General features: G+C 41.0%; 1 pseudogene; it reads left to right on the top strand.

Moving 5' to 3' along the window:
• Positions 1–370: 370 nt before the first annotated feature.
• On the top strand, positions 371–7,991 carry LOC100759249 (annotated as a pseudogene).
• Positions 7,992–12,229: the final 4,238 nt, after the last annotated feature.

The following is a 12,229-nucleotide window of genomic DNA, read 5'->3' as shown; positions in this document are numbered from 1 at the left end:
CACTGAAACACAGATAAGGAAGTGTCCTTAAATACTTAAGGGCTTTTGAGCTGAATAATTTGCCAAATGGATCGGTTATTATATATGTTTGTTCTCATGAAAACTCCACTTTGGTTCTTTCCCAGCATGTGAGCAGTTACCCTATAATATCTTATAACTGGATTGGCCCAGATTGCTACAGTGGGAGAAGCCAGGCATGCCTTCATACTTGGGCATTTCTATTTTTACAATTGTAATGATCCCTAATGTGTTTCCGTTGCTTCTGTTCTCCAGTGTTTCCATCCTCTATCTTGTGCATTAATTAGGATCACCCTAGTTGCCCTGAAATTTCAGTGACATAAGCAATCAAAGTTGATTGCTCTCTAGAACAATGTCCAGTAAGTTGAGGGATTAGGCAACTGGTTGCCTCTCTGCTCCACAGAGCAGCCCAGGGACCCAGACCACCATAGAGCATCATATGAGTAGTTACAATAACCTACTGCTTCCACCTACATTCTGCTAGTCTTCACTCAGTTACACCTAACTATACCTAACTAACCACAAGGGATGGTGGTGTAGTCCAGTTGTATGGTCAGGAGGAAAGGAAATGGTTGTAGTAAAGAAACAGCCTTACAGACGCCATCACAAATCACAAATTATCTCTGTGGTCAGTGTAACTTCACATCAGGCTCAGTGAAAACTTTGTGAAGAGAAAATCTCTATATATAAGCTCACTGCCAAAGGTACATTGTGAGTGCCTGTTAAATGCTTGAAATTGGCTTCATTTACTGGAGAACATGCTCATTCTGCTTTAAGAAGTGGTAGCACAACAAAATATGCAGATTATGTCAAGAGACTGAAGAAGTTTGTCTCTGAAAAGAATATGTGACTCAAATCGATCCATCTTTCTCTTAGTACTTTTGAGCATTTAGTCGGCTGATTCATACCATGACTGCCCATCAGAAAACAACGGACAACCTTCCAGACTTACACTTCAGTTTTGCTGAATTTATGGAACAAATCTCAGACATAATTATACAGTACTAAAATCTGGTGCTCTTCTGAATTGCTTGTCAACAGGTTTGCAGTTGCAGTTTCCAAGTGGAGTTCTCCAGCATCGTTTTGAAAGTGCTTGCTGCTGCGAGGATAGCTTTAAAACTCTACTTGTGTTTTGCAAATGCCTTGCAGTCCTAGCTATTCCTTCCCCATCTTTGCCGGTTCCCATCCTAATTTTACAAGTGAGGCATCCTAAGATGAAGCTCAATGGTTTGCTCTCCTCTGCAAACCTAAGCATCATTCCCCTGTACCTCAATCTCTAACTTCATCTCCTTTCTTGTCAACATATTTATGAAAACATATTTCTCAACACTTCCAGTAATAGCAAAGAATAATAAAAAACATCCATTTTGTGAATCTCTGTTCATGTGCATGATAATCATATTAATAAAGCATATTTCCAAAACCACCTTTACAAAACCTTTCAATGACACCAAAGAAAAATGATGTCATCCAAAAACCTCCTTTAAAGTGCATCTACACAAGGTAGCTCATTTTTGTCCCTAGGTTTTTTGGGTTTGGTTTTTGTTTCTTTGTTTTAGTTCAACATTCTTTCTGTCAGTCATTCTAAAATATGGTTGACTTCATTCTGCTAACTTCAAATTAGCTACACACACTGGGGTTCTTTGCAGAAGACAGATCTGGAGAACAGGATTCTGGTTCAAGCCCCAGAGACTTACATGAATGAACTCTTGCTATTCTTTGAATAAGTTGTATACATCAGTTAAACTTCCACATTCTACAGAGATCCTCAGCCCATTCATTCATTCTACTGTCCTTTGTGTACTTCTCAGGTGCATACCAAATATGGGTCACTTGTCTTAGGGACCAAGGATCTCATGATAGACAAGACAACACAAAAATTTCTTTCCCCTCATGGAATTTCCATTCCAATGGATGCACCAGACAAATATACACAGCAGTATTGTGGTGGTCTGAAGGAGAATGCCCCCATAGGCTCACATATTTGAATACATGGTCCACAGTTTGGGGAGTATTAGGAGGTGTGGCCTTGTTGAAGGAGGTGTGTCACCGGGGATGGACTGTGTGAGATTTCAAAAGCCTACTCCAGACTCTCTCTCTCTCTCTCTCTCTCTCTCTCTCTCTCTCTCTCTCTCTCTCTCTCTCTCTCTCTCTCTCTCTCTCTCTCTCTTTCTCTGATAGTCATGAACTCTAACCCTCTGCCTCTGCAACCATGAGCCCCAGATTAAACCTTTTATTTTACAAGTTGCCTGGGCCATGATGGTTTGTCATGGCCATAGAAAGGAAACTTTCCATCAGTAGCAAATGTTCACTCTCCTGTCTCACACTGTACCATTGCCCTTATAATATCTGTCACTTCAAACGAGCTGCAGAATAATAAAGAGTAAAAGAGACATATACCATTGATTGAAATAAAATATTCTACTCTGTTATTAGTTTCTATTCCATCTTTTTGGCATTGCATCCCTCCTCTCTCTACAACCCAAAATAAAATGATAGGGTTTCAAGTAATTGCTATTATGTTATTTATTTTCTTCCCATTATAAGAACACAGATTTTAGCATCCTAAGGATCCTGATGTATCATCTTCTCTAGCGATTTATTGTACAAATGGGGAGGGTTGTGTTCAAAGAAATAACTTGTTCAAGATCACAGAAGTAGTTGAATAAGAGGTGGGACTGGATTCATCTCTTCATATCCCGAAGAGAATACAGCAGTAAAATCAATACCATTTGGAATACTAATAACAAACCTCAGCAAACTTAGGTACATAAAGTACAGCTTTGAGCTAGCTATGATGAGACAGACCTTTAATCTCAGCAATCTGGAGGCTGAGTTTGAGGCCAGGCAAGGCTACATAGTGAGACCATTTCTCAGAACAACAACAAAAACCAAATAAAGTATAGCTTTAAGGTTAGAAATTCAAAGATTAAAAAATCTGTTATTTGTTTAGGGAGTCATTTTCATTTTGCTTGGTTTGTTGCTTTGCTTGTATGTTTGTTTTGAGAGGGTCATCTCATTCTGTAACCCACACAGGTCTGAGATTCACCATGAAACACAGGCTGGCCTTGAATTCATGGCAATCCTTTTGCCTCTGCCTTCTGAGTGCTTGGATTACAGGTATATACCATCATGCCCAGCTCCTACACATACCAGTAAGTTCTTTTCCTTTTTACTTTCTCCACCATGCTCCTTTAGAAGAAAAGTTCCATTTTCATTACAGAAGGTTTTCTTTTTTCTAACAAATCCAGGAAACAGAATATGTTTCCAGAAATTGGGAAAACAAGTGTCTTAGTTGCTTTTCTATTTCTATAGTAAAATACCATGTCCAAGGCAGCTTATGGAAGAAAGTACTTGTTTGGGGCTTATGGTTTCAGAGGGTTAGAGTCCATTATCACCATGATGGGAGTTTCACAGCATGCAGGCATGCAGGCATGCATGCAACTTCAGCAGTTGCTGAACCCTCACAACTTGATATACAACCATGAGGCAGAGAGAGAGCGATGAGAATGCCATGGACTTTTGAAACCTCAAAGGCCACCCCTCAGTGTCACCTCCTTCGACAAGGCCATGCCTCCTAATCCTTCCCAAATAGTTCCACCCACGGGAACCAGGCATTGAAATATATGAGCCTATGGGGGTCATTCTCATTCAAAGCACCACAACAAGGTAACTGATAAAAAGAATTCAATCCAGTATAGTTCTCTCAAGCACAGATCAGTTGATGTCTTTCTAAACATCACTTCTATAAAGATTAAAAACTCCAACTCTCTATGATTTAGCTAAGAACAAACAAATAAAAAGAAACTCAAATTTCCCCAGTAGTAAATGGGAAAAGTTTACTAAAGATCAAAAAGTACAAAGTAAAATTTCAGAATGTCATCTTTCAAAAATTTAAATATATAAACAGGCCTGTCTTTAAGGTCAATCCCCAGCACTTATGAGTACTGAGAACATAAGCAAACTCATATACCACTGGCTAGGGGGCATGTATATTTATTTAAAAATTCTGAAGTTATTATTTCAGAAAATATTCCAAGACCTCCTGAAATGTTTATGTCTTTTGACTAAGAAGTGTACAACTAGGATCTAATGCTAACGGGAAGTTATCTGAGATCCTACCAGTGATGCTCAGGTAATTCCATTCATCATAGTGCTATTTTTGATATCAGAAGGTGGAAATGGCTGGCAAGATAGTTCACCAGATAAAGGTGCTTGCCTGGAAGCCTGACAATCTAAGCTCAATCCCCAGCACCTGATAACTCAAAGTTGCCCTTTCACCCCCACCTGGCACCATGGCATACATGTGTCATACACACAAACACACATGCACATACAACAATAGTATTAATAAATAAAAGTATTTAAAGTAGAAAATTACTCCACCAAAAATAACTATGAGTACATAAAGCATGGTATAGCACTACCACATGGATCATTTTTTAATGACTACTTAATGATACAGGCCAAATACAGTATAAAGGTAAATCAGAGATTATCATCCAGAGATAATTTTTCCAACCCAGGAGCATTTGGCAAAAAATAAAATGTCTGGAGGTATATTTGCTTGTCACAATCTGTGAGAAATGGATGCAATTATTATCTAGTAGACAGAGGACAAGGATGATACTGAACATCCTAGGGTACACAGAACAGCCCCAGGACAGACAGCTCACCCAAATGTTAATAGTACTGTCTCAGTCAGCTTTTCTGTTCCTTCAATAAACACCATGACCAAAGCAACTTGAAGGGCAAAGGGTTTATTTCATCTTACAGGTTACAGTCCATTATCAAGTGAAGCCAAGGAATGAACTCAAAGCAGGAGCTTGAAGCAGAAACCAGGGAGAAATGCTGCTTGCTGACTTGCTCAGTTTTCTTTCTTATATAGTCCAGGCCTACCTGCCTAGGTATGGTGCCACGCACAGTGACCTTCCCACATCAGCCTTCAAATAAGATAACTCCCACATACATGCCCACAGGGCAATCTGATGACTCCCTCTTTTCAGGTGACTCTGGTTTGTATCAAGTTTGACAAAAAAAAAAAAAAAAAAAAAACTAACCAGTATAAGAACCATTGCTGGTCAACAATCAAATGAATCAAATCAGTCACAATATTTGGAATGTGGATTGTCCAACCAGCTGGGAACATGGGAAGAAGTTGATTCTACATCTTGAGCTAGAATTTCATCAAGAAACCTCAGCTTTTTTCTTAAGGCCTTTGAATGATAAAGTATAGCTCACCTACATTACAGAGGGTAACCTGATTTACTTAAAATATATTTTGGGTACTAGAGAGATGATTCACCAATTAAGAGTTTTGCTGCAACCCAATAACAAGCCACACATGCCTATAACTCCAGCTCTAAGGTGGCTGGAAAAAGAGTACGAATGGGGTTTTCTCACTTCCACTTTATCATAGAAAACATGAGCCCCAGATTCAGGGGTTTCAAAAGCACTAGGTAAACAGTGATAGAGAATGGCACCCCACACCCTCTTCTTGCCTTCACACATGCACACAAGTGCATGTACCAGTACTCACATGTGTCGGTGAATTCACACACACACACACACACACACACACACACACACACACACACACAGAGAGAGAGAGAGAGAGAGAGAGAGAGAGAGAGAGAGAGAGAGAGAGAGAAATAGTTCTTAAAATATACCTGGGGATGCTAGAAGTATAAGGACGAGAGAGGGTAGATGGAAGCGTGTGACCAGAATACATTATATACACATGTGAAATTATCACAGAATAAATTCAGTTTTAAAATTAAATAACTATAAGTATATATTTGTTATATCAACAAATAGTCTGATGAATGGAATAGACAGTTCTTGAAAGAAGAAATACTTGAAAAACATCCTTAGCCATCAAGGAAATACAAATCAAGGCTGCTTTGAAATTCCCTCTCACTCCAGTCAGAGTAGCTATCATTAAGAAAACAAATTACAATAAATGTTGCAGAGGTTGTGGGGAAGGAAGAGTACTTACTCCTCACTGCTGATGGGAATATAAAATGATGCAGCCACTGTAGAAATCACTGTAGCGGTTTCTCAAAAAAAAAAAAAAAAAAAAAAAAAAAAAAAACTTCCATAAGATCCAAGTATACTACCTTTAGGTAGATACCTAAAAGAATCTAAGTTGGAACTCTCCAGAGATACTTGAACATCTGTCTATTGCTGTAATATTCACATAAGATATGGAATCAGTCATTATTCTGTATAGGAAAGAATGAAGAGAGATTGTATTCATCTATATGAAGAAAAGTGACATCTGGACTAGTTCTTTAACTGGATGATACAGCTTAACCAAATTGACAAATAAGTCGAGATCAACCTGTTGATGTGTTCCATGCAGATATGCCTCCCCCACAAGGTACATAGCAGAAAGGAAGAGTGTTAAGAGTGGAACAAAGACAGAAGCTAGTAATAGCTGCCTAAGAACAAGCGTTCCATGGTAAGGAAATTTGAGAAATGATTGGTTGAACAATTTGAAACCAATTATTTTCCTGGTTAAATGGAGGTGGGGGCATTCTGAGCAGCAGAGGTGGGGTAATCAAAGACCTCAAAATGGTTGATAGGTATAATGTGCACTATGAACATGGAGTATAAATGAGTTCATGCATCTGGACAAAGGTTTCTTTTTTTAATTTCTAACATTCACTATGAACTTTATGTTTTAGTTTTTATTTTAATTAGGAAGAAGATTATTTTACATGTCAATCCCAAGTCCCTCCCCTCCTCCCCTGCCCCCATAACTAACACCCTATCTATTCCCATTACCTTTCTGCTCCCCAGGAAGGGTGTAGCCTTCCATAGGGGGTCTTCAGAGTCTGTCACATCCTTTGGGATAGGGCTTAGGCCAACCCCCTTGTGTCTAGGCTCAGGGAGTATCCCTCCATGTGGGATGGGCTCCCAAAGTCCATTCTTATGCTAGGGAAAAGTACTGATCCACTACAAGGGGCCCCATAGATTTCCGAGGTCTCCTCACTGACACCCACGTTCATGGAATCTGGATCAGTCCCATACTGGTTTCCCAGCTATCAGTCTGGGGACCAAGAGCTCCCTATTGTTCAGGTCAGCTGTTTCTGTGGGTTTCACCAGCCTGATATGGACCCCTTTGCTCATCACTCCTCTTTCTCTGCAAATGGGTTTCAGTTCAGTGGACAAAGATTTTGAGTGGAGTGGGGCAGTCAGGGGGTCACCAAGTAGAGAAGCTTATATGCTAATGACCTTAGAGTATATTATTAAGAGTTTTAATTTTATTCAAGAGGCCATTAGGGTTATTCAGAGCTTTGTAGAACGAGACTGTTCTTATCCTGATAATAGTTAAAGAAAGTATCTGTGCTGCTAGGTGCAGGATGCTTTGGGCAAGAAGCAGAGAAGCCAGCAAGGCTGCAGATGGATCTTGAAGTAATCAATTCTGATAGAACTTAAGTGGGAATGAAAAGGAAGCAGAAGCTTTCCACCAAGATGGCACCACAAAAGTGAAGAAGGAAGTTCCTGCTACTCCCAAAGATGAAGGCAAAGTGAAGGCCTTGAAAGCCAAGAAGGTGGTGCTGAAAGGCGTCAAGTCTCAAAAAGAGGAAGATCCACACATCACCCACCTTCCACAGGCCCAAGACTCTGTGCTCTGGAGGCAGGCCAAATACCCTTAAAGGAGCATGCCCAGGAGAAACAAGCTTGACCTCTATGCCACCATCAAGTTCCCCCTGACCACCAAATCAACAATGAATAAGACAGAGGACAACAACACACTTCTGTTCATTGTGGATGTCAAGGCCAGCAAGCACCAGATCAAACAGGCTGTGAAGAACCTCTATGACATTGTTGTAGCCAAAGTCAATAATACACTAATAAGGCCTGATGGGCAGAAGAAGACAAACGTTCTATGGCTGCCTTCTGATTATGATGCTCAGGATGTTGCCAACAAATTGGGATCATCTAAACTGAGTCTAGCCAGCTAATTTGAAATGCATATTTTTTTACCATACAAATTAAAAAAAAAAAAGAAGAAGAAGCAGGAAGGGGCTGGAGAGACAGCTCAAGAGCACTTTCTGATCTTCCAAATGACCCGAATTGGGTTCCCAGCACATGTGCAGTTCACAACTGACTGGAACCCCAGCTCTGGTAGATCCGTTGTCCTTTTTTACCCTTACTAACTCACATATGGCATACACGCAGACAGAAACACATAAATTAAAATAAATAAGTGTTTTTTTTTAATTTAAAAAGTAAGGAGGAAAGCCAAGAAATACTTTAGGGAAAGAAGTACTTAGGAGCTGGGAATATAGTTTAGTCAGTAAAGTGCTTGCCTTGCAAGCATGAGGACATGAATTCAATCCCCAGCACCCATGAAGAAAGCCGGATGTAATGGTATGCATTTGCAATACCAGGGCTGGGGAGGCAAAGACAGTCAGTTCATGGGTAACTGCTGATCAGGCAGCCTAGCCTATTGGTGGCCTCTAGGCCAGGGAAAGACTATATATCAAAATAAGATGAGTGACATCAGGAACGACATGTGAAGTTGGCCTCCAGCCTCTACAAGCATGTGCGCGCACACACTGACAGAGAGGAGAGAGAGATCTTGAGAGAAGGAAGGGAAGAGACAAAGTGACAGAGGAGGGAGGAAATGCTTACTGGCAAGCAAAGAGACAGATGACTTGAAAGTTGGGGAATGGGACCTGTGAAGTTGGTTCAGTAAGTAAAAGCTGTAGCCACACACTAGCCACACAAGCCTGATGACCTGGGTTTAATCCCCAGAACCCATATAAAAAGCCAAAAGTGATAGAACCCATCTGTAATGCCAGCACTCCTATGGCAAGATGGATTGGCAGAGACAGAAGAATTAACCAGAAGCTCTTGGGCCACCTAGCCTGGTATATAAAGTGCAGTGCAGTACAGAAGAAGACACAAAAGAGACCCTGACTCCACAAGGTAGGAGGCAAGAATCAACTCCTGTAAATTGTTCTCTGATGGTCATACATGCCCTGAGGTATGTGGGCAGTAGGCATGAATGCACTTTCATGCATATGCTCTCTCTCTCTCTCTCTCTCTCTCTCTCTCTCTCTCTCTCTCTCTCATTTTAAGTTGGGAAATAATTACAGAACTTATCTCATCATATTAAAGATCCAGGTTACTTTTTCAGTCCATAAAACACCAGGCATCAAATAGCTCTCTCATCCCAAGCAAAAAATTGGAGATTCTTTGTGTAAGAGGGCAAACTGACACAAACTCCATCTATCCCACTGTGCCACCAGAGAGATGCTTGCACTATTATAAGAATTGCAAATAAAATAGGAGAAGCTTCTCAAAGGGAAAAAACTAAAAGGAGGAATTTATAACAGGGACTAAAAACAATGTCATTGGAGAAATCTATAGGAAGACTGGAGTAACAGCTGAGATAAAAGAATGCCTTTAAATACCACCATCAATGAGAAGCTTCATGGGTGCCAGGGATCACAGAAGAAATACAATACACATTCTTTTCCACAAAGCTTTGGTCCCCTAGGTGGCAACTGGGCAATCATAGAAACATACAAAACTGTGTTTTGTTCTCTATCATAACCCCCAACAAGGACACCTCTGCAAATTTTCATTTTCTAGAACTACCCAACCTCTTAGAATAAATAGAGTAGACCTTCTACATACCATGGCCTGAAGGAATGGATGCTGGTCTTAGGATTGAATGGCCCAGATCCTGACCACACAACTGTCTCCATGATAACCAGCCAGTGGTGGTACATGCCTTTAATCCCAGCACTTGGGAGGCAGAGGCAGGTGGGTCTCTGTGAGTTCGAGGCCAGCCTGGTCTACAGAGTGAGTTTCAGAACAGCGAGGGCTATTACACAAGGATATCCTGTCTCAAAAAAAAAAAAGCAAGCCAACAAACAAAAACTGACTCCGTAAACCAGTTCTCCTTTCTGAACCTGCTTCCTTGAGTTTAGAATGGAAAAATTTTAAAGCAAAATGACATGTTTAAATACACTATAGAAATAAGCATTTTATGAACTGGGAATTCATGGAGGCAGGCAGTTCAACGTGCTCCAGCCTTACCATGGGGTAGGGAGAGCTAATATGAGCCTTATGTGTACACAGGGATGAAAGAAGCAAAGTAAACTTCCAAACACACTGAACAACAAACAGTGCTATATGAACTTTTCCTGGGGAGACATGAACAAATGTTCACTCACTCCAGCACCAATAACAGAGTAAAGTACTAATTCCACCCAAATCTGACTTAGTGAACCAATGAGTTTATTGGGGTTATTTACTGGAGCATGGGTAATCCCAAGATGGTGACATCACTGAGGAGTCTCACTCTAACATGGGTAACAATCTCCAAAAGCAGCATAGATTGAGTTCCACTTCAGTTTACTATCCATCCGCATTTACTCTAGCATCTCAAGAGATGGTGTGGCTGGAGCAGAGTTACATACAGCTTGGAGGGCCATGCTGGAGAGAGTGGCTGAGATCTCCGATGAGGATCTAGTGACCCTCCCCATTTCCTTTTTCTGTGAAGAAACATCATCAGGCTCGGTCTTGCAGGTCTTTTGCGGATACTCACATGTGTTCTGATAATGGTGGTAATGTCTGGTTGCTATACTCAGAGGTCCACATTCCGTAACACATGGAATCTCTGGGTCCTGGAGGAACGGGAGAGAAGCACATATGGGCTGAGGCTATAACTTGGTGGTAGAGTGAGCCAAAAGTTTAAAGAAAAGTCCCTATAACCCAGAACTTGGCCTCTTCCTCATCCCCCAACTGGTTGCCGTGGAAACCCCTAATCACACTTTCAAGGCTTCATTAGCACTGCCATTTTGACTGTAATAAAGACAGAAAATACGGCTTTAATATAGTTAGCTTTTCATTAATTGCTTTTGTCGAAGAATTTTTCTGCCATTTAATGAAGAAGAAAGCAAACAGCAGTAATTTCCCCAAAAGGTCAGAGAGTGAGAACATATGGGAAAGTCTCCTCTTGGAGTGGCTTGTTCCTGCCTAATGAAATACCATCTCTCTGAGTGCAAAGTTGCTGTTTATGTAATAGGTGTGACAGAAAATTGGAATGCACTGGCTACGATGGCAGTTGCATTTCTGAGGGTTCAAGATTAACAAGGAATCATTAGCCATGTCCTCCTGCCACATTAGTTGTTAAGATTAGCAAGGATCTAAGACACAGAAATGACTCCCCAATATCAAGGTAGTCTGGTCTGTGATGCATGCAAGCAAGCCCAAGGAGCCTGGGAAATTGCGTGTGAGTGCTTCAGAGAAAACTACGGGTGTGATAATGGCCTGTTTCATTATTCATAGCTCACAATCACTGAGCACTTACAATACAGTGAGGCACTGTGCTCTCTCTACCCCTTCTTTATATCCCCCACTGAATTCTCACCCCCCAAGTCTTATAAAGTAAGTACTACTGTTGTCCACATTCTACAAAAGAAAACCAAAGGTTAGAGAAGTTAGTAAACAGCCGCAGTCCAGAAAAAGACAAAGGAAAATGGAACAAAACCACCACAGGAGTAAGACTTTCAAAGGGGCTGGGAAGAAGATTCCGTGAGTAAAATGCTTGCTGTGCAAGCTTGGCGTGCTGAATCTGAATCCCAAGAATCCATGTAAAAGTCAGACATAGCAGCGCATGCCTGGAACCCTAGTGTCGGGGCCAAAGGGCAGACACAGGAGGATCCCCAGGCCTTGCTGGTCAGCCATTCTGGATGAAATGGTGAGCTTCACATTCAGCGAGACCTTATCTCAACAAATAAAAGAAGATAGCTGAAGTCCACCGGCCTCCACATGCACATACACAGTCAAGCATACCACATGCAACTACAACACATGCATTTCCTATAAACCAAGAATTTCAAGGCCTCAGAAGATTGTGGATAACAATTCAAGTTGAATATCATCAGCATCTCAAAAGTCTTGCATTTGACTCTTCCAAAACAAAACTCTCCCTGGTCCAAAATACCACTAAAAGTCTTCAAAGGATAGCTCTCATGTGCCCATGGAGCAGCTTGTCAGCCACAATCACTATCTGGTTTCTTTTCTCTCCCCTCTCCCTAAACATCTTAAACTTGAACCCTCATGGTGTCAGTGTTGCCATGAATTTTTTCAAATTCAGGGTTCAGGCTGAACCCTGATCAGTGGTAGAATATTTGCCTATCATGTGTTAGGACATAATTTTAATCCCCAATTCTGGGGTGGG

The sequence above is a fragment of the Cricetulus griseus genome, chromosome X (assembly GCF_003668045.3).
Source record: "Cricetulus griseus strain 17A/GY chromosome X, alternate assembly CriGri-PICRH-1.0, whole genome shotgun sequence".
Classification (NCBI taxonomy): Eukaryota; Metazoa; Chordata; class Mammalia; order Rodentia; family Cricetidae; genus Cricetulus; species Cricetulus griseus.
The sequence above is the reverse complement of the archived record's forward strand: the minus strand, read 5'-3'. Positions and strand labels throughout refer to the sequence as shown.